The 27,498-nt window shown below is 33.0% G+C and overlaps 1 long non-coding RNA gene across 3 annotated transcripts; it reads right to left on the bottom strand.

Annotated features, from left to right (window-relative positions):
- Positions 1-62: 62 nt before the first annotated feature.
- On the bottom strand, positions 63-24,776 carry LOC144317296 (uncharacterized). Of its 3 annotated transcripts, XR_013383248.1 has the most exons (6): positions 24,583-24,776; positions 18,139-18,234; positions 6,918-7,099; positions 5,573-5,756; positions 4,382-4,533; positions 63-472 (listed from the first exon to the last, which is right to left on the bottom strand). It is a non-coding gene; the product is annotated as an uncharacterized LOC144317296 (long non-coding RNA). The 3 variants fall into 3 exon arrangements; XR_013383246.1 differs by lacking the exon at positions 63-472 and having other exon boundaries at positions 576-4,533; XR_013383247.1 differs by lacking the exons at positions 63-472; positions 18,139-18,234 and having other exon boundaries at positions 576-4,533.
- Positions 24,777-27,498: the final 2,722 nt, after the last annotated feature.

Raw genomic sequence — 27,498 nt, 5'->3', positions numbered from 1 at the left:
AAGGGGTAGTGGAAGGGGAGGTGGGTGGGGGGTTGCTGTTACTGGGTGACGGGCATTGACGAGGGCACTTGACGAGATGAGCACTGAATGTTATGCTTTATGTTGGCAAATTGAACTCCAATAAAAATTTCTTTTTAAATGATAAAAGAAATAAATGTAGATGTTAGTTTAAAAAAGAAATATATGGTGTCTGTCCTGGCTTTATTTTTACCTTTGAGTATTTATCCATTTATTTTTCTGTTGTCAGACTATCAGTGTATAATATTATGGTAAAATACTTTTCTACATCCTCCCCGCCCCACAGGGATTTGATATTGTCCTGTTACTAAATAAACCAGCTTGGTTTAAATAAACTTTTTAGAATTTTTTTTTTTTATTTCTTTAGTTGAGGCAAAAAAGAGACAACATTGATTTTTCTTTTTCTTCTAATACTCTTGGCAGCCTCTCTCTTTTTTTCCCACCCATTGGGAACCTGGGGAAACAGCAACAACAAAGACGTTATTCCCTTTGAGTTCTAAGAGGAAAGCTCAGTGTTATCCAGTCTCCACTTACCACAAGACATTCTTCTCACTATATTTTTTTTTTTTTTTTTTTTTACTTTATGATAGTCACACAGAGAGAGGGAGAGGCAGAGACACAGGCAGAGGGAGAAGCAGGCTCCATGCACCGGGAGCCCGATGTGGGATTCAATCCCGGGTCTCCAGGATCGCGCCCTGGGCCAAAGGCAGGCGCCAAACCGCTGCGCCACCCAGGGATCCCCTTCTCACTATCTTTGAATATGGAAACCTGTAAAGTACAAAATATGTTTGGCCAACCACATATATTATTTTTTATATCATTTGATTGAAAGAACTTAATGGAAAGACAAACTTCCGTGAATTAACTAACATTTTAAATAATCCAACACATCACACATAACAGCATTAGAATGTACCTAAAAACAAAGCAAAAGAAACTTTGCATAGATACAAAAACTGAAAATCAATCAACATATGATACACATATCATCAGCCATCTAGCATTAACTACACAGAACCATCAAAGATTTCTTGACAAGTAATATTTTAGATCTTTCCCTTTTTCTATGGAAATGGGGGGAAACATATGCATATTTTATTGCATTGAGCCATTTTATCTAACTACTGCATTTACCGTTCTTGTAGTTGTTTTTAATCATTAATTTTCTAAACTTCACTAAATGATAAGTTGCTTAACATCATATTTAGAGAATATCCAACTTGCCTTGTAATCCTCAGTGGAATTTAATATATGTATATGTCCTAAATCTAGTTGCCCTGTATGAAGAATATATAGGAAGCTCTGGTTGTTAGAATGTTGGAAGCTAATGGCACAAGGAGTGACATTTACTAACACAAAAGAGAAAATTAACTAAGTTCAGTGACTTCTGTACAGATGGCTACTTCTCTCTCTAACAAAATGACAGAGATGCATATGTAAAACCCCTTTTCCACAGAAGAATACCATGGGTCACAAGCAGAAAGATGGAATTCCTGAGACACATGGGCAGAGCGCCAAGGAATAGGAGTCACTATGGATAGAGTGAATTTATTTCCAACATATCTGCAAAAACAATAAGGGAATGAAAATACTTATGCTTCAGATTTATTTATTTTTTTTTTTAAGATTCTGTTACTTTGAGAACACAAGATGAGGGAGGGACTGAGGGAAAGAGAGAAGCAGACTTCTCCACTGAGCAGAGAGACTGACTTGGGGTTGGATCTCAGGATCCTAGGATCATGACCCCAGCTGAAGATAGTAGCCACCCAGGTACCCCACTTATGTTTCAGATTTAGATAGAACTCTGTATTCATAAATTGAGAATAAGAGTTGCATAGACTAAAAAATTTATTCAATAGATATGAAATTACAGGTTCCAAAAAGCAACCCAATAAACCCACTTTATTGCAGCCTACATGAAACGTGGAAAAATATGGAAAATATCAAGGAAAGATAATGAGGTTTAGAATCATTATGTTTCCTCTTAAAAATTCTTTAGGCAAGGTTATCTGCAATTTTCTAGTAAAATCTGGAAGAAAATAGCTAAATGATTATTATAGTATTTATAGTTTTATACATTCGTGTATATAATCCATATACATGGGACAACTTTATATAATTTCCAATTAATACATTAATAAAATTTTATATTTACATTCCATTTTGGAGAAGTAAATGTAAATAACTTAATTCAAATATGATTCTGGGCCACCTAAAAAAATATTTCACAAGATGGTTTTTTATAAGAATTATTACTGAGTATACTAATATATACTTTGATAAAAGACATAGGAAAAAACATTAGGTCAAGTAGAGTCTGAAACATGTTAAATGATGGATGAATGAATGGAAAAAAAGGCTAAACAAAACATAATTTAGCACAATAGAAAAATCATTGCATTGATTTCATTTTTCTTTCACAAATATTTGTTGAGTTCCCAGTGATATATTTTAAAAAATTATGGGACACCTGGGTGGCTCAGTAGTTGAGCACCTGCCTTTGGCCCAGGGCATGATCCTTTAGTCTGGGGATTGAGTCCCACATGGGACTCCCTGCATGGAGCCTGCTTCTCTCTCTGCCTCTGTCTCTGCCTCTCTCCTTCTCTCTGTGTCTCTCATGAATAAATAAATAAAATCTTTTTTAAAAAACTAAAAATCATCCTCAGCATTTCTCTTCAAGGTAAAGTGGACATTTTAATAATGAATGTAAAAGTCATAGTTGTTCAAAGGAAACTCTGGCTTTAAAAAAGCTGTTAAAAAGAGGTACTTGAGCAACGTCTCTATTTTAAATGATTTTGGAAAAACACATTTTTCTCATATATAAAAAATACAATTGGCGTCAGAAGTTTTTACTCTTTAAAATAATATTCTGATAGATTGATGATGTTGATTGATGATTCTTTTGGTGTGTATTTGAACCATTCGTTAAAAACATGAACATGCTGTATCTTCTGTTTTTCAACAATACTGATTGATTTTTAAATGATTGGAAGTTTGCTACTAAATTCTTCCATTACTGGTAGATGTTATTGATAGCTATAATTATAAATGTCTATTATGACATTTATAGCTAACAGGGCATTTCTTTCATATGGCTTATCTACCCTTCTCAACCATGGCATCTATTGAAACCACGTTTTTAAACCAAATGAATAGACATTATTGTTCTCACTATAATTATTATTCCAACTACGAATATATGAATATATTCTAGCACAAGCAAAGAGAGGAATCTCTTGTGTATAATGTGTATAATGTTTGTGTACATCTATGTATACTTCACAGAATTACATAAATAAACATATATCTGGTTTCTTTTTAGAAAGTGAACTTCTTGATAGGGGTAAATAACCAAAAACTTTGGTGATTACAGGACTAAAGTGTAACCCAAGTTCTTTTAGAAGTCAAATCCCTATAAGTGTATTAACTCCTTTATAGTGAAAAAGTGGGATGCTTTCAACAACCAAATATGCTAAGTACCTTTGATAAACTGATTGAGGAAATGGAATAGGAGGTCAAATAAAATGCTTCAAGGACACTGTGTCAGCCAGCCTGAAGCAATGGGATATCAGGGCAGACAGCTGGGAAACAATGGTAGCTGACAGTACCAGCTGGCATTTAACAACCAGCAAAAGAATGTTTTATACGTTTTAAGAAGCAAACAAACTGAAAGTATTAACACGGAGAGCAAATGAAAGGCATGTAGTAAATCTCTGGCCTTTAATGGAGTCTTACTGAGTAGGGAAAGATTAAAAATTACATAGCTTCAGTTTTTGCTTTTTAAACTCAGTTTAAATAAGAAACCTACAATGTGTAATTTTAGTTTTAATTTAACTTTCAGTAAGAGAAGAGTTTGTCCATAGCTTTTTAAAAAAATTGTCAAATTAGTAGTAAAAATATAAATTAAAATTTTCCCTTGTTCACTTTATATAAAAACACAGATGAATTTTCAATGGTGGTCAAATTCAATACTGTTTTATAGAAATCCATTTTGATAAAAAAAAAAAAATCAGTGACCATCAGATGGCATCAACAACATGTTTTGATTGCTACTAAATAGTTATATCTACAGTAAGGACTCTGAAAATCCTGGGTTTTCCTATCCAGTAAGTCTTAATTTAATCTATAATATTTTAATTGGTGTGTTCTACCATTTTAACCACAAACTTACCTAATTTCTTCACTCTATGAACTTCTCTGTTTTTGTAAGCAGGTAAAGTATATATATATATTTATTTTTTTATTTTTTTAAATGTATATATCTTACATAACTTTTAATATTGCAACAATGTATATGGCCTTGCATTTTCACAATTGTAAAAAGTTTTTGTATTAGTCTATTTGAACTTGTGTATAAAAATACCACAGGCTGGAGAGCCCCGGTGGCCCAGAGGTTTAGCGCTGCCTTCAGCCTGGGATGTGATCCTGGGGTCTTGGGATCTAGTCCCACATCTGGCTTCCTGCATGGAGCCTGCTTCTCCCTCTGCCTGTGTCTCTGCCTCGATCTCTCTGTGTCTGTCATGAATAAATAAATAAAATCTTTAAAAAAAAATACCACAAACCAAGGTTTACACAACAGAAATTATTTTGTCACAGTTCTGGAGGATAGACATCTAAGACAATTTTCTGCTTGAGCTTCTTTCCCTCTCCTTCTGTGCCTCCCCCCTCTAAAATAAATAAATAAAGTAAAAAAAATAAATAAAACTGATACATGAAACTTGTATAAAACTAACTTTCTTATGTAATTGGTAAACTCCAAGGTAAAAGAAGCATCAGAGTTTATATGTAAAAGAAATTTTAGAATATTAGTTAGTTAGGGCAGCCTGGGTGGCTCAGCGGCTTAGCATCTGCATTCCGCCCAGGGTGCAATCCTGGAGACTCCGGATCGGATGGAGTCTCACATTGGGCTCCCTGTGGGTGGCCTGCTTCTCCCTCTGCCTGTGTCTCTGCCTCTCTCTCTCTCTCTCTCTGTGTCTCTCATGAGTAAATAAATAGAATCTTAAAAAAAGAAAAAGAATATTAGTTAGATAAATCACAATAAAACTATAGACAACAGAAATATATTGTATAAGTGAATGTATTTAGTTTTCCAGCGTGAATTAAAAAACAAAGTGAAGGAAATTTAAAATAATTGCCTTTTGAAATAATGCCTAGTTTATTTAGAATCATTTAATCACTAAAACCAAAGCTTTGATCAATAAAGACTTTCACATAAATTATTTGAACAGTGACCTGTACTCTTTTTTCTATTTTGATTGTGAGGGGGAAAAAAAAGAACAAAGGTTTTATATTTTGATGGATATTTTCTGATGCCAAATTGGTTGCCTGGGGAAATAGATGGGAGTATGTTGTTTTTAACTAGAATGGATTTCTGTCTATTTTTAGGTGATTTTAGATTAATGGGAGCTTGTTCTCTATGACAGTAACCATATGAACTTTTGAGGTAAATGTGATGATCGCACGTGAGCATTTGAGCAAGTTTTACCCACTGATCATTGAGAGGTTTAGCAACTTTTGTTGGTAGCTGTTCTGATTGTTATGGATAGTGATATACCTTATGGATTTTTAGAAAACTATTAGTAAATCAGGATCCACATAACAGTGTTTGTGCTGTTAATTATATCTTCAGGGATATCAAAGTGCCAGCATTTGTTAACTATGTAGTTGAAGACATAAGCTCCATTCTGAGATGCCTACTTTGTCAGTTTTATCCAGGAACTATGATGCTATTTTCTGGTCTTTAGAAAAGAGAGAGAAAAACACATATGGTAAGTTAAAAAATAGTTATTTCTGTTCTATAGAATATCCTATAACCTATACATATCTATTATATTTAATATTAAGGCTCAATCTCTGGTATGTCAATAGTCATATGACTAAAACAGAATACTTTAATAAATAGGAATAAGTTACTTGATAATTTTGTATATAACAATATGAATCCTGGTTCCTAAATCTAACTTTTGTTACATAATTTCACTAATTGAAACGGAAATTATCATGGCACTATCTCTACCATATCCAAGGATGTAATTGTTTCCTTACAGAGCCTTAATAAGCTGTCCCACATATTGACCTATATATATTTATTACCCCTTTAGACAGCATAGCATTGGATTTTTAAATGTCTGTTAACATCAGGTTATAAATGAGGGTTGATTAAGCCAACTGAAGTCTTTATGTTCAAATGTAATCAATAAGACTGAACCAGAAAGAAACGGTCATTTTAATAACATACTAACTGTAATAATAAATAAAATTTGAAATAGAAGTTCAAGTTTAATTGTTAAAAAGTAGCTAATCATGTTAACTTAGATAAACCTTCTATCATGTTTAAAATTGTGTTATCTATTTTGTATTAATTGTTGTCATTCCTGTTTTTGTCATCATCATTTTTAATCATCAACATCTTCATCGTCATGGTCACTATCAAATATTTTATTGTCTTTTTTTGTGTGTGTGGAATTAGCACAGAGGCACTTACTTTGTGTATAATAAGTCATGAAATTGTCCCAACCACCTTCAAGAATGCATTATTTACAGGGTATAGAACATGAAAATAATACTCATCAAAAATGAATAATCTACTAATTCAAAGAAGACCTTGTATTTAAACTGTTTTTCTTAATCCAGTATCAAATTACTTTTTACTGCATCCTATTGCAGGTAAATAGTATTGATATCTAATACTACTTGGAGTTCTAAACATATGTAATAGGTCAAAATTAAATTTAGTGTTTTCATTTCTTTATGAGATTTTTATCTTTGTCAATGACATCATCATCCTCCTTTTCAATTTGACTTCCCCTAGTCCATGCCACAATCTACTTAGTGAAATTTTGACCACACATCTTATCTGACTACACTGTCCAGAGAAAAGCTTTAAAGTCCAGGGGTACCAGGTTGGCTCTGTTGATTAAGTGTCTGATTCTTGATTTTGGCTCAGGTCATGGTCTCAGGGTCATGGAATCCAGCTCCACCTTGGGCTCTGTGCTGGGCATGGAGCCTGCTTAAGATTTTCTCTCTTCCTCTCCCTCTGCACCTCTCCATCTGTGCTTGCTCACTTGTGCTCTCCCTCTCCCTAAAATAAATAAATAAATCTTAAAAAAAAAAAGGAAAAGCCTTAAGGTCTAATTTTTAGTCTTTCATTCGTTGTCGAATTGTTGTGTAATCTTGGACAAATTATTTAATATTGCCAAACTTTGGTTTGCTCTCTGCTCTGTACCACTCATAGTGACCACAATTCCTTGCTCTTGCTTCTCATTGGAGACTGGATTGATAGGATGAAATTGAAGGAACTGTGAGGATATCTCTGCTTTCAGTTTCACCTTCATACCTTCTCAAGCATTTTAGCTTCCCCTTATCTAGTTAATGCTCTATGTCAACCCTATTTTAATGTTTGAGCATGAAAAAACTAACTAAAATTCAAAAGCAATATAAATTCATCATTGACTAGGTGTCTTTTGGGAGATGCAACAGTGATTGCTTCTATATAAAATATATATAAAAACAATTTATAAACAAAAAAGTTTACAAATAAAAAGGACCAGTGAAGGACAAAATTATATTTTATGATAGTACATATTAATTAAATTATTATTGTATGATATATTAATACATTATATTTATCTAATATACATTATATATTATCAATGTTAAATATTGAGAACTTAGAAGATGTAAATTCCTTAGCTGGGCTTGGATATGATACATTAAATATATACAATATTTTTAAATTTTTATTCAAATTCCAGGTAGTTAATATACAGTGTAATATCAGTTTCTAGTGTACAATATGGGGATTCAGCACTTCCATCTATCACCAAGTGCTCATCATAACAACTACACTCCTTAGTCTTCATCACCTATGTATTTTTTTAAAAGATTCTATTATATTTATTTATTTGAGAGTAGAGTGAGCACAGGGAGGAGCAGAGAGAGAGGCAAAAGCAGACTCCAGGCTGAGTGCAGAGCCTAACATTGGGCTCCATCTCACAACCCTGAGATCATGACCTAGGCTGAAATCTAGAGTTGGACACTTAACCAACCGGGCACCTCCCACCCTTTCATCTTTAAAGCTTCCCTCCACCTACTTCTCTGCTGCTAACCATTAATTTATTTTCCATAGTTAAGAATCTGTTTTTGGTTAGCATCTCTTTTTATTTTTTTTAACCTTTGCTCATTTGCTTTGTTTCTTAAATTATATCACATATGACTGAAATCAGATGGTATTTGTCTTTCTCTGACTGACTTATTTCACTTAGCATAATACTCTTTAGCTCCATCCATGTCGTTGCAAATGGTAAGATTTAATTCTTTTTGATGGCTTAGTAATAATATTCCATTGTATATATACCACATCTTTATCTATTCATCAGTCAGTGGACACCTGGGCTGTCTCCATAATTTGACTATTGTAGATAATGCTATTAAATCAGGCTGTATGTATTCCTTTGAATTAGTGTGTTTGTATCATTTTGGTAAATACTTAGTAGTACAATTGTTGTTCTATTTCTAACTTTTTGAGGAACCTCAATACTGTTTTCCACAGTGGCTACATGGGTTTGCATTCCACCAACAGTCCACTTTCTCCACATCCTCATCAACAGTTTTTGTTTCTTGTGTTACCAATTTTAGCAATTCTGACATTAAAGTTGGATAAATTTTGCAAATTGAATAAAATCATAAATTTATTTAAAATCAAAAGTAATATGAGCATTTAGGAGTGCCTGGCTGGCTCAGTCATTTCAGCGGTCCACTCCTGATTTCAGCTCAGGTCCTGATCTCAGGATTCTGAGATAGAGCCCCAAGTCAGGCTCTATGTTCAGTGGGGAGTCTGCTTGAGACTCTCTCTCCCTGTTCCTGTGCTCATCCCCCCACTCTCACGTGTTCTCCCTCTCTCTCAAATAAATAAATCCTTGAAAAAAAACAGTAATATATTTTGAGAAACTATTTCAAGACTATAATGTACATAAATCAAAATTCCAAATATTTAAAGAAATCAGAAAAATTCAAGTTAAAATATGGTAAAGGTTTAGATTTTATCAATAAGGAACTCAGGCACAAAATGTAGCTAATGACATTACTTACCTGCCATGTTCATCTTGCAAAAGAACAAAATACTTATATACTTATGCTTGCACTATTTTACCAACAGTGTCAAGGATTCCAGTTTCTCTACTTCTTTCCAACATGTATTATCTTTTTCTTTTTTTCTTTCTTTTCTTTCTTTCTTTCTTTCTTCTTTCTTTCTTTCTTTCTTTCTTTCTTTCTTTCTTTCTTTCTTTCTTTCTTTTCTTTCTTCTTTCTTCTTATCTTATATTTTCTTTTCTTAACAGTCATCTTAACAGATGTAAGGTGACATTTCATTGTGGTTTGATTTATATTAATATTGAGCATCTTTGCCATTTTTTTTTTTTTTGCAGAATACCTATTCAAGTTTTTTGCCCATTTTTTAAATTGGGTTATGTGTTTTTTGCTATTGGGTTTAGATGTTTTTTGTGTATTTTGGATATTAATTTGGTCTTAATTTGGGCTACTATAACAGAATAGCATAGATTGGATGGTTTATAAACAACAGAAATTAATTTCTCACAGTTCTGAAGGCTAGAAATCCAGTATCCAATTGATAGGACGATCTGACTCTGGTGAACTATGGCTTGTATAGAGCCCACTTCTCATTGTAGCTTCCGATGGCAGACTGCAGAGAGGAGCAGGCTCTCTCTGGAGTCTTAAAAGTATCAAATACATTAATAAGGGCTACCCCTCATGAACTCATCTAATTCTAACTACCTCTCAAAGGCCCCACCTCCTAATACCATCATATCAGGGATAGGTTTTCAAAATATAAATTTTGTAGAGATATATTCAGTTTATAACAAATCCCTTACCAGATATATGGTTTTGAAATATTTTTTCTCACTCTGTAGGTCTCTTTTTTCACTCTGTTGATTACATTCTTTGCTGTGCAGAAACTTTTTAGTTTATTTTTTTTTCAAAGACCTGAGAGACACAGAGAGAAAGAGAGAGAAAGAGAGAGGCAGAGACACAGGCAGAGGGAGAAGCAGGCTCCATGCAGGGAGCCCAATGCGGGACTCGATCCCAGGTCTCCAGGATCATGCCCTGGGAGGAATGCAGGTACTACACTGTTGAGCCACCCAAGAAGCCCAAAACTTTTTAGTTTAATGGAGTCCTGCTTGTCTAATATTTCTTTTGTTGCCTGTGCTTTTGGTGTCTCATCCAAGAAATCATTGCCAAGTCTAATGTCATGAATCTTGTCACCTGTATGTTCCTGTAAGAGTTTCACAGTTCTGGGCAGCCCACGTGGCTCAGTGGTTTAGCATCGCCTTCAGCCCAGGGTGTGATCCTGGAGACCTGGATCAAGTCCTGCATCAGGATCCCTGTATGGAGCCTGCTTCTCCCTCTGCCTGTGTCTCTGCCTCTCTCTCTCTCTCTCTCTCTCTGTGTCTCTCATGAATAAATAAATAAAATCTTTAAAAAATTTTTTAAAAAAGTTTCACAGTTCCCAGTCTTGAATTTAAATATTTAATTCATTTTTAAGTTGACTTTTGTGTATGATGTAAAAAATGTTTCTCATTTCTTTTGTATGTAGATATTTAGTTTTCCTACCACTTGTTAAAGAGGTGTCCTCTTGGTTCCTCTTTCAAAAATCATTTGAGTTTATTTTTAGGCTCTCTATTCTGCCCTGTTGGTCTATATATCTGTTTTTATGCCACTACCATACTGTTTTACTTACAATGGCTTTGCATTATATTTTGAAATCAGGAAATGTGATTCACCAGCTTTGTTTTTCTTTTCAAGATTGTCTTGGCTATTTGGGGTCTTTTGTGATTCCATATTAATTTTAGTTTTTTTTTTATTTTAATAAAAAATGTCTTTGGAATTTAATAGGGATTGCATTGACTCTGTGGATTGATTTGGGTACTATAGACATTTTAACAAAATTAAGTCTTCCAGTCCATGAATATGCAATGTCTTTTCATTTATTTTTATCTTTACTTTCTTTCATCAGTGATCTGTTGTTATCAGAGTGCAAGTATTTCATCTCCATGGTTAAATATATTGTTAAGTATTTTATTCTTTATGATTATATTGTAAATGGAATTGTTTGTTTTCCTAATTTCCTTCTCAGAGAGTTGTTAGTGTATAGAAATATAATAGATTTTTATATTTCGATATTGTATCATATAACTTTACTGTATTTGTTTATTAGTTTTAATGGCTTTTCTTCATGTGTCTATGTTTATCGTACATTGAGAAAATACACAGGATGGAACAGGCTTTATATCTTGTTCGATTATATTTTTTCAGAATTTATTTTCCTAAAAAAGGACAAGATACTCCTGTGTTTCCTAAATTGTGTTATTTTCTGAAGTTAGTTGTGTTTGACTGATTAATACAACTGGGCTTCCACCTCAGTAATCTAATTGAATTTCAGATCTGAATCATAGCAGAGTTAGTTCTAAATCAGAGCTCCTTTTATTACAATGCTAATACACAGACTAAATCTTTACAATCCCCACTTCACTGACTTTGGCTCTGTTCTACATGGATAAGCATCGTACAAACAATACATGGTGATCTGTCTGAACTGAAGACCTGCCATTGTCTGGAAATTGCTTTTTGAATATCCTGTCTATTGAACATGAAAGTTGTTTTTGAACATCAACATTGAATCTGCTGGTTACCCTTTCCTCCAGTGTATATACCTAACTTCAGCATTTCTAAAACAGGAGTTCCCTTATCATGGTTTCCTTCCTTATCCATGCATTGCTGCATCTGAATTTGCTTTGTATTTGAGCCTGAACACTCAGGTTCAATGTGTATAAAATGAGTTTCTTTCATATTTAAATTTCATATTATATTCATTTTCATACTATATAAATTTTAAAATAGCACATCAAAAGGATCAACAAAATTTTAATGTGTTTGAATTATTATTCTGATGTTTATTGAACATACTTAAAGATAATGTAGTACAGATACTCTGATAGTGTTTGAAAAAAAATTAATGGGCAAAAAGAGCAGCGTTTTCTTGAAAACCATAGCAATTTGAGAAATTCATGCTACACTATATGGTGTGAAGAATATTTATTCCTGTTGTGAGAAGCCAAATATTAAGATTAGGAAGTAGTATTTATAGTTTAGGAATGGATATTTTACTTGAATTGCTGACCTTAAACATTTTGGCCATAACCATCAAATCATATTTAATAGATGTTACTGTTGAACATATGGCATTTTATAGTGGCTTAAATTTAATCATGGTTTTGTATGTCCATAGTCATGTCAATAGTCATTTTTTCCCAAATATTCTGTGTAAAGCACCAGGCTAGGTGCTATTGGAAATAAAAACAAATAGGAGTAAATACATAAGGCCAGTTATTATCTAAGTTAACCAATAATACCATGAAAAATATAAGCTCGAAACTGAAACATGAAGTACATTGGAAAATGGGAGGAAAGAGAACTCATTTCCATCCCTAGGATCAGGAAAGGCTCTGTGCAAGACATAACATTAAAGATGCCCTGAGAACTACTAGATAGGATTTGAATATGCAGAGATCATAGAAAGACATGAGAATTTTCTTCAGTAAGAAGAGATGAGCAAAGACAAACAGTAAGTATAGGGTAAACATATTGTAAACAATTCATTTTGGGCAGAAGCATGAGATAACAGTAACTATCTATAGCAAGAGAATTGGTAAAATAATGTGAGATAATTCCATGGAAAACTTAATGTGAAATTCCATAGATTATTTTTTGTCAAAGCAGTAGTCAGAGACCTTAAAGATTTTTTTTCTATTTTTTTCATTATAAGTGTACAAATGGCAGATTATTCAGATTCTTGGATATGCTCTTTCCTTTAGGATTTTTTGTTTTGTTTCATTTTGTTTTGTTTTGTTTTAACTTCTCCCTTCAGTGCTAATCTTTCTCCCTGGTCCTACTTTTTAGTTTGTTTATTCTGTGGTCCCTGAGCCAGGAGCTATCAAAGCTTATGTGCGATTCCCTGGGTGGAAATAAACATATCTCCCTCAGTTCTGGCTACAGAAAGAAGAAATTTAAAGTGAGGAAAATAAGTATAGTAAAGTAACCATTTGTTTGGTGTGTTCTTGGGGTAAGGAAGGTGAAAGAGGGAATAATCTTTCCAGTAGTACTTTTCCAGGAAACCAGGAACATGCATGTGCATTAATGAAGTTTCAGGTACATGGTTACCTAATTCCTCATTATGCAAGAGGTTTGGTTATGCAGAGATAATAGATGGGCAGTTACAACCCTGAAGTTAGGAATCTATATTGTTACAGCCTGGTAGAGACACCAGGAAATCTCGAGTTTCCTAGCAGGCAGTGAATGTGCTATCTATTATTTTAGGACCCAATTGAGACCCAATGAAGGGTCAGGAAAATTAAAGGTGATGTAGTATGAGTGAGTTCATTGTGATCAGGAGTAGAAGCAATGGAGTGAAAAGCATATAACATAATATTGCTGAAGAGAAATGCAAAGGTATTAGACAATGCATAAAAACAAGAGTGAATGAGTGACCTTATAAGAATTTATAGTCAGAATCAGGACAATTCTAGTAATTTAGCATAATAACTAAATATTGAATGCATCCAACAACTTAAAATAATGATGCAGAGGAGGACATGTAATCAAAGAAGCAATTCTCAATGTCCTTGCTTTTCTGCTTTTTTCCCCTACTCCCTGGGTAGAGAAATATTAAATTTAGATCAATTCTAAATTAAAATAAAATCCACACAGTTAAAACATATCAGCAAATAATCATGTACATTAAAGTGAGTAAATATAGTTTAAAATAATGATTGCTAAAGGATGAGATTCAGAGTGATACTACCTTAGATTTCCTTAGTATACACCAAATTTATAGTATTTACTGATTTCTAAGTTTTATTAAAATTATTTATGATGTGTATTTATTCTCATAAGAACACAAAACTGTTACAAGGATTTCTACTTGGCCTTATCTATGTAAATTATCCTTCAGTCAAAAAGCCATTGTGTGGGCTCTGTCCAAGCTGCTAAGTATTTCATTTCAGTTGAGGTTCAGGGAAATAACAAGGAGTGGGACCATAGACTTAGTGGATGCACTGTACAATAGACTGAGGGGTCAGAATTTGGCCTCCTCAATCCTATACTCTAAAATAGGGGAACATGTGGGAATATTGGGTATACTGTAACAGATTTCAAAACGTCTTTATATTGCCTTTTCTCCAGTTTATAGTTACTTTGGTGATGGCAAGTGCTTGTGTTCTTTTGACAATTAGGTTAGTAACTATTGTATTTATTTGAGATGTTTTTGCAGTATCCACCAAAGAGATCTAGCCTCCATTTCAAATGGATGGACTCTGGTGGGTCTTCAAAGTCCTTAGATATAGAAACTCTGAAGAAATGTCATTTCAGATAGCAAAACTGACCTAAGATTTTATATTCTTAATTGGCTGTTCTACCTATCAAAATTCTATAAAATGTGTATGCACAAGTACATAGACACACAATGTTATTAAGATATACCTTTACATAGAATTCTCCCTTTTAATGTATGAAATTCACTGGTTGTTAGTATAGTCACAACTTGATGATCATCACCTGTACCTAATTTTTCTTTTTAATTTTATTAAATAAATAAAATTTATTTTATTTAATAAATAAATAAATAAAATTTAATAAAATTTATTATTCATGAAAGATACAGAGAAAGGCAGAGGTACAAGGCAGAGGGAAAAGCAGGTTCCATGCAGGGAGCCTAACATGGGACTCGATCCTAGGTCTCCAGGATCATGTCATGGGCTGAAAGCAGTGCTAAACCGCTGAGCCACTGGGGCTGCCCACCAGTACCTAATTTCATAACATTTTTATCATCCTCAAAAGAAACCTTATACCCATTAGCACTATCTTTTCCTCTCTTCCTTCTCTCATTCCATGGCAATCACTAATCTACTTTCTGTGACTGTGAAATTGCCTATTCTGGGCATTCTGTATAAATAGAATCTTACTGTATGTGGCCTATTGTGACTGGCTTCTTTGACTTCGCATAGTGTGAGCACAAACATACTCTTAAGCATAATTTAGTAAAGAAAACAAAAGATAATTTTTATGCCAGGATGAAAATTACTTTTTTTTTTTGGAAAAAAAATGGTGGTAGGAGAGGGAGTATCCAAGATGAAAGTTGTAGGGGATCCCTGGGTGGCTCAGTGGTTTAGCAACTGCCTTCCGCCCAGGGCGTGATCCTGGAGTCTCAGGATCAAGTACCACATCAGGCTCCCTGCATGGAACCTGCTTCTCCTCTGCCTCTCTCTCTCTTTCTCTGTCTCTCATGAATAAATAAATAAAATCTTTAAAAGAAAAAAAAGAAAGTTGTAAAGTAGAAGATTCTTCAGGTAAGGAAAAAAGATACAAATCCACTAAAATTGGAAGAGGGAAAGATTTGAAATGAAATAAATTAAGCTGGTGAAATCAAAAGAACAGTATTCCCATTTCTAAAAATGCAAATTATAAATTCAAAAAATAAATATGAGTCTGAAAAATGATACTAAATGAAGAGTAAAAATTTATTTGCATAAAAGAGGTTTCAGTTGGAAAAATGTATTATATCAAGCAAATTTAAATGGGGAAAACTTTACTCATGTATTAAATTTATACTTGCATGTATGTGTTCCAGGTAAAATTAACATAAAGAGAATCATTCTTAAAAAGGCCCTTTCAAATGTTTCAAGATATTTGAAATATATCCTCAAATATTTAAAATATATCTTCATAATATTTAAAATTTTTAAATATTTCCTAATATTAAAATATGAGGGGGCTACCTGAGTGGCTCAGTTGGTTAAGTGTCTGCCTTCAGCTCAGGTCATAATCCCAGGGTCCTGGGATGGAGCTCCATGTTGGGCTCCCTGCTCAGTGGGGAGCCTGCTTTTCCCTGTCCCTCTGCTACTTCCCTAGCTTGTGCTCTCTCTCTCTGTCAAATAAATAAATAACTTTTTAAAAAAATAAATAAAATAAAATGAGTGGAAAAAACTCTCACAAATATGTAGATAATGATGATAAAATAAAGTTGGTGCCAGTCCAGGAAATAATAGAAGAGGGACTTAAAAATTCTGATGTGTTAATTTTAGGCACCAAATGCTTCATGTCAGGTCTTGATGGATATTACTATTTTAGAGGTATCAAGATTACTTTGTCTGATTATTCTAACATATACTTAGAAAAATATGTCATATTCTCCCACTATGATTTTGGCTTTATGATTTCTTGAAGCATATCAGGTAATTTTAATTTCTGTATCTACTTGCTTACATTATATAGTGAAAATTTTATCCTAAATCATTTGTTTTGCTTAATATCTACTATGCCTGATATTAATGTATCAGGTTCTTATGTTTATTATTTATACACCATAATCTATTCTTTTTATTCTCCCCATTTTTATTTCCTTGTGTTTGAGATATTTTTTCTTATAAATTATATGTAACTATTTAATAATGGAAAAATGTATTGCATACATTTCCTTTGATTACATCATTCCAAAATACTTTATAATTATAGTTTTTATTTCCTTTGATAGAAGCTGAAAAAAATATATAGCTAAATCATAGTGAGTTAGAAAATATAGGAATTCTAAAATGATAAATTTAGCAAACTCATTCCTTAAAAAAGAGATTAATTTTTGCCATTGTTTCTACAGGATCACAAAGACAACACATGAATCTTAAAATCTGAAGTATAGAAAGCTCTATTAGATTTGCATATCAGAAAATAAAAATTTTAAGAGAATATGGTACAACTCAATACTCCTTAAAAGATTTAAAACTTTGATGTAATGAATGATTTTCTTTGCTTTTTTTTTTTTTTTTTTTTGTCAACCAATAGTTTTAAATAAAGGCTTTTCAATTTCTAGGTGAGAAAATTTTCCTGTTTTTTGTTTGCTTTTTTTTTTTTTCTTTTCTTTTTTCTTTCTTTCTTTTTTTTTAAGATTTTATTTTTAGGTAGTCTCAACACCCAGTATGGGCTAGAACTCACACTCCAGAAATCAAGAGTTCCATGTTCTACTGACTGAGCCAGCCAGGCACCCTATGTTTGCTTGCTTTTGTTAACAATTTCTAGTATTACTACTTTGTTACAGGACAATTTTGTACTATTTCTTTTTTTAGGAAATGCGTGTGTGTGTGTTTGTGTGTGTGTATACACACATACATGCACATGTGACCTGTCTGTGGTCAATTTTCTTGAATGTTCTATTCACATTTGAAGGTTTCTTGCCCATTATTACAGTTTTAATTTTTGAAACATATGGCAAGAAGTATAGATTTTTGGTTTCGATATTCATTCTCCTTACTTTTTCTTTAATTAATCTTTTTAGGCCATAAAGTGATATGTGTAATCTCATTCCTTCTGTGTTCCTTCTATTTCACCTTACATCTAGATGAAGATGGTGGCTGTGTAGTTAACCATGAAGTATCATAAATGTTACAGTTCCCCTATGAATTTTAATCTTTAGGAACCTAATTTTTTAAGTAAGCTTTTTTCTTAAATCATTTTTAGGTTTACAATAAAATTGAGGAAAAATGCAGATTTCCTATATACTCCCACTACTTCTTTCATTATCAACATCACTATCAGAATGAGACTTCTTACCAGGAATGGACCTGCATTGACATATCCATAATCACCCAAAATCCATAGTTTATATTAGAGTTTACTCTTGGTATTGTATATTCTATAGGTTTGGACAAATGTATAATGACATATATACATCATTATAGTATCATACAGAGTATTTTTCACTGTCCTAAAATTCCTTTGTGCTTTATCTATTCATCTCTCTTCCCACATCCCACTACCCCAAATATACCTCTGGCAACCACTGATTTTTTTTTTTTATTGTCTCCATAGTTTTTGCTTTTCTAAATGTCATATATTTGGAATCATACGGTATATGGCCTTTTCAAATTACTTTTTTTTCATTTAGTAGTACACATTTAAGGATCTTTTATGCCTTTTCATAACTTGGTAACTCATTTCTTTGTAATGCTGAATAATATTCCTTTGTCTGGATACACCAGCATTTATTTAACCACTCACCTACTGCAGGACATGTGTTGCTTCCAATTTCTAGTAATCTTGATAAAGCTGCTATAATATCCATGTGTAAGTTTTTATGCGGACATAAGTTTTCAACTTTGGGTAAAAACAAAAAAGCAAAATAGTTGGATCATATAGTAAGAGTATTTTTAGTTTTAGAAGAAACCACTAGACAGAAGAAACTGTCTTCCAAAATGACTGTACTATTTTACATTCCCACCAGCAATGTATGAGATTCCCTGCTGCTCCATATCCTTGCCAGTGTTTGGTTTGTCACTGTTTTAGATATTGGCCATACTAATAGGTATGTAGTGTTATCTTACTGTAATTTGCATTTCCCTGATAACAGAAGTTATGGAGCATGTTTTCATATGCTTATTTGCCACTTAGATATCTTCTTTGGTGAGGTGTCAGAGTCAGCCTTCCACAGCCTCTGTTTGTCCTCTGTTCTGGCTGCAGGCCCACAGGGCCCTGAGTGTCATGTTTTGTACTTCTATAAGCTGGTAGTAAATGTGCTAAATAAACTGCTGTTGGTCTTATCTGCTCAGTATTATAAGTGTGTCCGACCATCCCCATATCCCTAGATCAGGAATCCCTCCTTTATCAAAGGAGTGATTAAAATAATATGTTTGTATACTAAACTTTGAATGATAATATGTCTGTTCCTCAAACAAAAGACCGGTCCCATTACTGTCTAGTATAATGACTATGTCTCTTATAAGGCAAAGGGCAGATAGGCTTAGTTGCAGTTCATGATAAAAGCCTCAGCTTCCTAGATTCAGGGTTTATTTGCTGTAATACACAGACTCTGCTTATGTAGCATCCACTTAAGTTGCTTTACCAAACCTCTGTGGAGCTTGAGAGTCCAGGAGAATCAATGTAAAGTTAAGTTTGTGCCGCCTTCTAACTTGTGAATAATAATGTCCTTTGTGACCCAGGAGTATACATCTTCCTCCAGCATGCATGGGACTGGCAAAATAATCTGTTAACTTTGAAGTAGAGTAAAATTGAATTCTTCATATTTCTTGACAACCTTGCTCTTTTTATATTTGTATTTGCTGATATACTTTTGCCCATCCCTTTGTTTTTAGCCTTTCTAAATAACTTTGTTTTGATTTGTTTGTATACCTTGTATATAGCTTGGACTTGATATTGGCTTTGTTTTGTTTTGTTTTTTTTAATTATTTTAGTGAGTATTATATCTATTTACATTGATTGATATGACTGCTATGTTTGGGCTCAGTTCTGTGATACTATTTTAGGTTGTATTTACTATATAGATTATTGTATCAGTATGACTATAGTTTGTTGACTTTTTAAATTATTTTTATATTGCTTTTATCATTATTTTCCATTCTAATTTTCTAGTGATTTCCTTAATATTTATACTTTTTATGATTTTTATAGTAATTTATTTCTTTACTCGGGCTTCTCTTTATTAAATTTAAATGCTAGCAATTTATTCCTTGTCCCACTTATTTTCTTAGCACTTTATCAGCAAGCTTCTTCAGCTTTATCTATTCTCCCTTCTCCAATGTATATGTGTTATTTCTACCTTGGTAGATCAAAAAAATGTTAACATACTATTCTTGCACTTATTTTTACTTTTACTTTAGTTTTAGCTGTATAATTAAATATATCCAATCCTCATTATGAGACCTGCAAAAGTCTCATCAGTATAATTTGGGTGAAGTTTTCTAGTAGATTTTTCTGGAAAATCTGTGTATATGATATTACCTGAATTCTTGTGTTTTTATAAGTCTAGTACAATCGTTTTGGCATCTTAGGATAGTTTACTTTATATAAAACTCTTGGCTCAAAATTTATTTCCTTGAGATTTTTTAAACCTCAAATTGTTCTATTGTCTCATTTGTCTGCTTTTTTTTGAGCATTTGGGACCACCATAGTTTTCCTTCCATTTCAATTTCTTGATCTTTTTGCCCAGATCCAAGAAATTCTGTAAGAATATGTCTTAGTATTTGGGATCAGGATTTTCAGTTACACGATGAGTCTGTTTATTGGTAGATTCCAATGTTTTAATGTATTTCTGAAAATTTATCATGTTACATTTTAAATACTATTTCTGTTTTATTATTATTTTTTTTTCTTTTTCAGAGATGTTAACTGTATGTATGTAGGAATTTCTTTGTCAATCATTTAAATCTGACAGTAATTCTCTAATTTCTTATACTTCTTTATTCCAACATTTCTGACATTTTCTTTTTTTGGTTTTTGACTGTTTTCTTTCAATACCCTTTGTTGCATTTTTAGTGGGAACCACTTTCCCTCATGCACTTTGAATTTAATTTTGTTTCAGCAAGGAGTTTCTTCTGCTTTTCATGCCCCAATTGCTTTCATGACTTTAGTCAACTCTTGTTTCATGTATTCCTATATTTTGTCTTTCTGCAAATTATTTTCATTCTGCAAATTAAGTATTGTGTTTCACATTGCTCTTCTTTTTTTCATTTTTTTTTTTAAGATTTTATTTATTTATTCATGACAGAGAGAGAAAGACAAAGACAGAGACACAGGCAGAGACAGGCAGGAGAAGTAGGCTCCATGCAGGGAGTCTGATGTGGAACTCGATCCTGGGAGTCCAGGATCACGCCCTGGGCTGAAGGCAGGCGCTAAACTGCTGAGCCACCTAGGCTGCCCGCTCTTCCTTTTTTTTTTTAAGATTTATTTAATTAATTTAGAGAGAGAAAGAAAGATAGGGGGAGGGGCAGAGAGAGAGAGAGGGAAAGAGATTATCTCAAGCAGACTTCCTGCTGAGCATGGAGCCTGATCTCATGACCCTGAGATCATGACCTGAGCCAAAGTCAAGAGTCTGACGCTCAACCAACTGAGCCATGCATCATCCCCAATGATTGCTTTCCCGAGTATTTTTGTCAGCTGAAATGTTTGATCTGACTTTCTTCATTTAGTATCTTCCTATAGACATTGCCTAATATATTCTCTTTGTTATGAAATGTCATATATTTTCTTTGATCAACAATAGTCGGTATTGGCATGTATAAGGATGAACATCTCAACAAATAAACTAGTAATTTTGGAGAGGAAAGGATTCGTGTTTTCTGATTTTCTTTGGTTACTTTGAGATCCTTAATTTTCTTTTTTCTTTTTAAAGATTTTATTTATTTATTTATTCATGAGAGACACGGGGGTGGGAGGAGCTGGAGACATAAGCATTTGAGAGAGAGAATGAGAGAGAGAGAGAGAGAGAGGTAGAGACACAGATAGAGTGAGAAGCAGGCTCCATGCAGGGAGCCTGATGTGGGACTCCATCCCGGACTCCATCCCGGACTCCATCCCGGGACTCCAGGATCATGCCCTGGGCCAAAGGCGGACACCAAACCACTGAGCCACCCAAGAATCCCCAAGATCCCTAATTCTCATTTGTTTCTTCTTTTCATGCATTACCAGCAAGCTTCCAAACGATGCCAACTCCTCCCCGGTCATCTCCTTTTTATCCAGAAGATAATATATTTCTTAAAATTACTATTCATTCTTACAGTATTTGGTGTTTTAACCACCATATCTCAGAATTGTTTTTAACATTTTTCCACTTGGGGAAATTTTGGAGTTATTTTCATGTGTTTTCTGCATTATTGATCCCCCTGTCCTCTCCTTTTTTTATGAAATCTATACCAGATTCTCTGCACCAGTAATGCCCTTGAATGACTCTGCCTTGTTTCTAGTTTTTTATTACCTATGAATTGAAGGCAATAGTGATTTCAATCCTCTCTTTAATTTGTAGATATGGACAATGGTGGTTCACTTACTCTTCTTTATAATATGTATGATATTTGTAGGATGTGTGCAGTAACTGAGATTTAGACAAAAAGAATTCATTATATAATTCTATATTGTTTTCTCAAAAAATACATTAACAGAATTGATTCAGTGAAGTTAAGAAAATAAACCTAATAGGAAAATAATCATGGGAGAAATTAGAGTAAATGTTTTAAAAAACTAATATGTTGTGTCCATATTTAGATGGATTTTGATATTCTGAAATTCTAAAAAAAAAAAAAAACCATTACTGAAGTTTATTACCCATCATTGATAGTGGTGGAAATATTCTCCATGCATTTTGTACTTTTGGCTTAACACTGAAACTTAAAGATTAAAAAATTTAATATAAAAAAGGTATAAACCAATGACATAGTCATATATATATATACAAGTTTCTTAGGTTTAACAGTAGGAAATATAATCTAGAAATACTGTGTTGCAATCAATATTAGAAGAGTAAGGTTTAATTCAACAACACAGGAATATGACAAAACTAAGAAATGACATGAATGTGTCAAGCAGAAATCAGTATAAACAATTCAGTATGTGTTTAAAAGATGGTACTCACATATGAAATTTAAGAAATAAAACAGAGGCACACAGGGGGAAAAAAAAAACAAAAGAGAGAGAGGCAAACAATAAAACAGACTCTTAACTATAGAGTACAACCTGAGGTTTGCTTGGGGGGATGGACTAAACAGGGGATGGATATTAGGAGGGTATTTGTTGTGATGAACACTAGGTATTGTAAATAAGTGATGAATCACCAAATCCTACACATGAAACAACAACAACAAACAAAAACAAATAAACAAAAAATATGGTAGATAAAACACAACATCTGTATCTGTCTTTAAGGCTATTAATATTCTTAAAATATTTTATTTTAGTCCCTTTGAACTGCCATAACAAAATACTGTACACTAGGTTGTTTATAAACAACAGAAATTTATTTCTCCACAGTTCTAGGAACTGGAAAGTCCAAGATCATGGTGCCAGAAGATTCAATGTTTGGTATGGCCCATTTCCTAGATGGCACCTTTTCACTGGGTACTCACTTGGTGGAAGGGACTAGGGAGCTCCATAAGGTCTCTTTTATAAGGGTACTAGTCCCATTCATAACAGTTCTACCATCATAAGCTAACCACCTTTTAAAGTCCCCTCCTCCTAATATTATCACCTTGGGTATCAGGATTTCAACATATGACTTTTGCAGGGATGCAAAAATACAGACCATAGCCACATGGAATATGGAATTTCTCAACATCAAAATTAATTAGCATCAGGGGAAAAAATTCAACCTCATATTAAAGAATGGATTAGTTTTGAGAAAGTTTGTAGCACTCTTAGAAAATCTGCTCTTACAAAATTGTTGAAGCATCTTTCTAACCTCTTTTATTATCAAAATTCATAGTAGTATGATTAGAATGCTAGAGTATCAATTTCCAATTTTATAATAAATATTAAGGAAATTAAATGCATGTTCCCTGGTGAAGATATACCATTACTAGTATCAAGATACCTATGAAAATGCAAAGTAATTCACAAGATTTTTTTTTTAATTCATAAGATTTGAAAGTATTAAGATAGAATTATGCAATATCTTCTTTAAACTCCAGATCATTGCTTCTTTTTTTGTGGAAAATTAAGAAACCCAGACATTATTCAATAGATTCTCTCAAGGGAAAGATCATATCTTGTTTCCAAGGTAGTCCAAAGTATAAGCAATGAACTCCGGCAATACCTACACCAGAAATCTTTCCTGATTCATAGTTGACTCCTCTGTCTGTGACAGATTAGTTTCCTTCTTGGTTCTGCCAAGAAAAATGTACTGGACAAGTTAAGAAAGGAAGACTATTGCAATTGCAATCAGGGAGATATACTGAGCTCTACTGAAACAAAAGAAGGAATTTTTTAGTGCTGAAGAGAGCAGTGAAAAAGTACTGAAGGAAGTTAAGGGGAAGATTGGTTAATGTCATTAGATCATCTGTGTTATGCTAATTGATGCTTATGGAATTTAGGCTCCTATTCTTCCACGGAGATCAGGGTTTTTTTTGTTTTTTGGTTTTTGTTTGGTTTTTGATGATTACATTTCAAAGGGATGTCCTTGATAAAGACATTCCTGTGTTGTAAAACTGGCAAGAGACTGAGAGAAGATTGATATCTAAAAGGATCAGAGAAAGAATTTACAACTGCAAATTTTCTAAAGTAAATGCTCTAAGGAAAGTGAATTCAGGAACCTATAGTCAGAAAGAAAGCTGTGTAAGTTTAGTCGAGCTAAAGAGAATGATATGGCCATCTTGGTCAGTTTCAATAACTTTACTATGATAACTTTTTAAAGTTACACTATGTTTTTGTTTCTTGCCTTTCCTTTTTTCCTTTTTTAAAAATTTCTTTAAAGATTTATTTATTCATCAGGGACACAGAGAGAGGAAGAGATATAGTCAGGGAGAAGCAGGCTCCTTGAGGGGAGCCCGATGTGGGACTGGATCCCAGAACTCCAGGACCACGTCCTGAGCTGAAGGCAGACGCTCAACCACTGAGCCATCCAGTCATCCCTATCTCTCTCCTTTCCACTAAACTGTGAGTTTCTTAAGAATAGGTTTTTTATTGAATTATATAGGATAGTATTTTATAATATTTTATTACCTTCTTGCTATTCATCCTCTTTAATTGTACCATCTCACATTAATGTTGGGCTGGTTTTGTGACTTGTTTTATTCTATAGAACATTAGCAATTATGACGTAAGCTAAAGCTTGAAAAGTCTTTATGAACTGGGACTTTCTTGTCTTTTTTGGAACTTTGATGCTACCAAGTAGAAAGCATGGATTATATATTATGTGCTGAATCATTATATTATTTACCTGAAACTAATATAACTGTATATTAATTACACTTGAATAAAAATAATTTTAAATACCTATTATAGTTAGCAATATAGATATGTACTAGAAAAAATATTGATATATCTAAAAAGTTAACAGTGGTTATCTCTTCGTAGTATTATGTCCACACTTTTCTGACTTTCCTTATCTATATTTTCTAGTCTTTATAAAAAAACACAATTATTATTCTGTTATTTTAATAAAATATATATAATCTTGGGGTGCTGGGTGGTTCAGTTGGTTAAACATCCAACTTTTGATTTCAGCTTAGATCATGATCTCAAGGGTCATGAGATCACTCCCATGGTAGGCTTAGTGCTGGGCAGGGAGCCTGCCTAAAATTCTCTCTCTCCCTCTTCCTCTGTCCTTCATGCCCCCACAACTCACACATGCTCTCTCTCTCTCTAAAATAAATAAATAAATGAAATATATATGATCTTAAAGTTTTTTGAGTAATAAAACTTCTTATCCAACTCAGTTTTTAAAACATATAATATTAAATTTAAATTATTTTGAATGCCTAGTACCTAGATTTATACTTTAAAGTACTTGGATTTTTTTTTTTTTTTTTTTTTTAGTAGCATTTATAGTAGATTCAGTCAGTGTAGCAGAAGTAGCATCTAACCACTTCCATGTATGTCAGCCTGACTTCCAAGAGCCAGCATCTATACCTTTTGCATTGATCTGTCCTCAGGATGTGTTTTGAGATGTTCCCAATGTGGGAAATCCTTAATCACTGAGTGGTCAGTGAATGTATATAAATGCACCAGCTTCCATACCTCTTCATTAGTAATACTGGGGATTATATATGTAGGAGTATTCTTCATATTCCACTATGTAACCAGTCATTATCATTGCCTTTCCTTACCTGTTTTTGGTTCTTCTCCTACTCTGGCACCTCCCATAAATTGCCTGAACTGAATCCTTGATTTAGAATCTGGTCCGAAGGTATCCACACAAAAAAAATGTAATTAAAATTTTTATCAATATGAATAACTTTTGTTTGCCCTCAGATTTTTACCAAGTGGCATATATAACAAATAAAATATTTTTTTGTTGATTTGCTTCACTAACATAAAAAAATACAAATTTGTCTCTTCTAAATATTTTTTTTTACTTCTGAATAAAATTTTCAGTTGAATAAATAACTAAAATACTTTAATGAGATATTAGGAACTGTTTATTTTCAGAACTAAAGGAAAATTTTATGCATCAGTTCTATTAGAGGGCAAATTACAGACTAGAATTCCAAAAGATACTTCTAGAGTAAATGAATGTTAATACAGAAAGGGAGGAAAAATTGGCATTAATAAACAGATATTGTCAGAGACACAGTTGTCTTATTTAATATATACAATAGCTCTGTAATAAGATGCAGTTGGATACTGAGGCTTAACAATGGATATGGGTTAGATCTTAGGCTATCTTGTCTTGAAACTTTACCCTTATTCTGTGATATGCTGTTCTACATAAACTAAAATTAAAATGAAACCATGTTGAGAATATTCTACTATATATTAATAAATTCATATTCTAGTTATCTAAAGATATATCTATATATGTAAACATATACATTAAAATTGGAGGAAATTATATATATATATGAAAAATTTTAGAAACATATTGTCAAGCCCTTCTGCTTTTATATGAAGCTATGTTTCTCAAACACTACTATTTACAAGTTCCTTAAACAGAAATACCTAAAAATGTCTTCCTTCAAAGAAATTATCCTTAGATATCAAATATTTTAATTACTTCTTTTCTATATGATATAAATTGTAAATGTAAAATCATCTGGTTTTTCATGGTTGTGATATTTAGAGGTAAAATTATTATCCAGGTAACATTTTAGGTGGTTTTATAACAAAGTAGAGTTATAAAATAAGAACAGGTGCTATCAAAACATTTTATACCATTGCATGACATAAAAGCTCTATTCCATGAATAAAACTTTAGTTTTTCTTCAAATGCTAAAATACTGGAGAATTATTAGAATGATATTTTCAAAGTTTAGAAGGCACAGCATTTCACTAGAAAAATAGAGGTAAAAGTTATCAATTACTAAATGGAAAAAGAAACACAAAGGTTTTTGTTTTTTGTTTTTCTATCACCTGAGGTAATTTGCATTAGGTTTCATTGACTAGCTTGAAATGGCAGTTTACATTAAAAATCTATTCAAAGGTGACATCAACATGATTACCACATTGAAGTGCAGAACTACAACTAAAATGTAATGCTGATATTTAAATTAGATTTTTTATTTATTTATTTATTTATTTGTTTATTTATTTATTTATTTATGAGAGAGAGAGAGTGAGTGAGTGAGAGAGGGAGAGCACAAGTCGTAGGGGAGCAGCAAGGGAGCGTAGAGGGAGAGGGAGAAGCAGTCTCTGTTCAACACAGGCCTGGATCCCAGTCGTCTGGGATCATGACCAGAGCAGAAGGCAGACACTTAACTGACTGAGCTGCCCAGGAACCCCTTAAATTGGACTTAAGAAAAAAAAAAAAACACTCACATATATTCTACATATTATACAATTTGAGCTAAACTGTGGTGTATCCTTTCCTTACATATGGCTATCATTTTCTGCTTTAATAGAGGATTTTTAAGAGTCTTGTGATTAAGCACCTAATATGAATTCAAATTATGAAACATGTTTCTTTAGAACCCCTCCTAG

This window comes from Canis aureus, chromosome 7, assembly GCF_053574225.1.
Source record: "Canis aureus isolate CA01 chromosome 7, VMU_Caureus_v.1.0, whole genome shotgun sequence".
In the NCBI taxonomy this organism is placed as follows: domain Eukaryota; kingdom Metazoa; phylum Chordata; class Mammalia; order Carnivora; family Canidae; genus Canis; species Canis aureus.
This window is presented reverse-complemented; position numbering and strand designations above follow the sequence as displayed.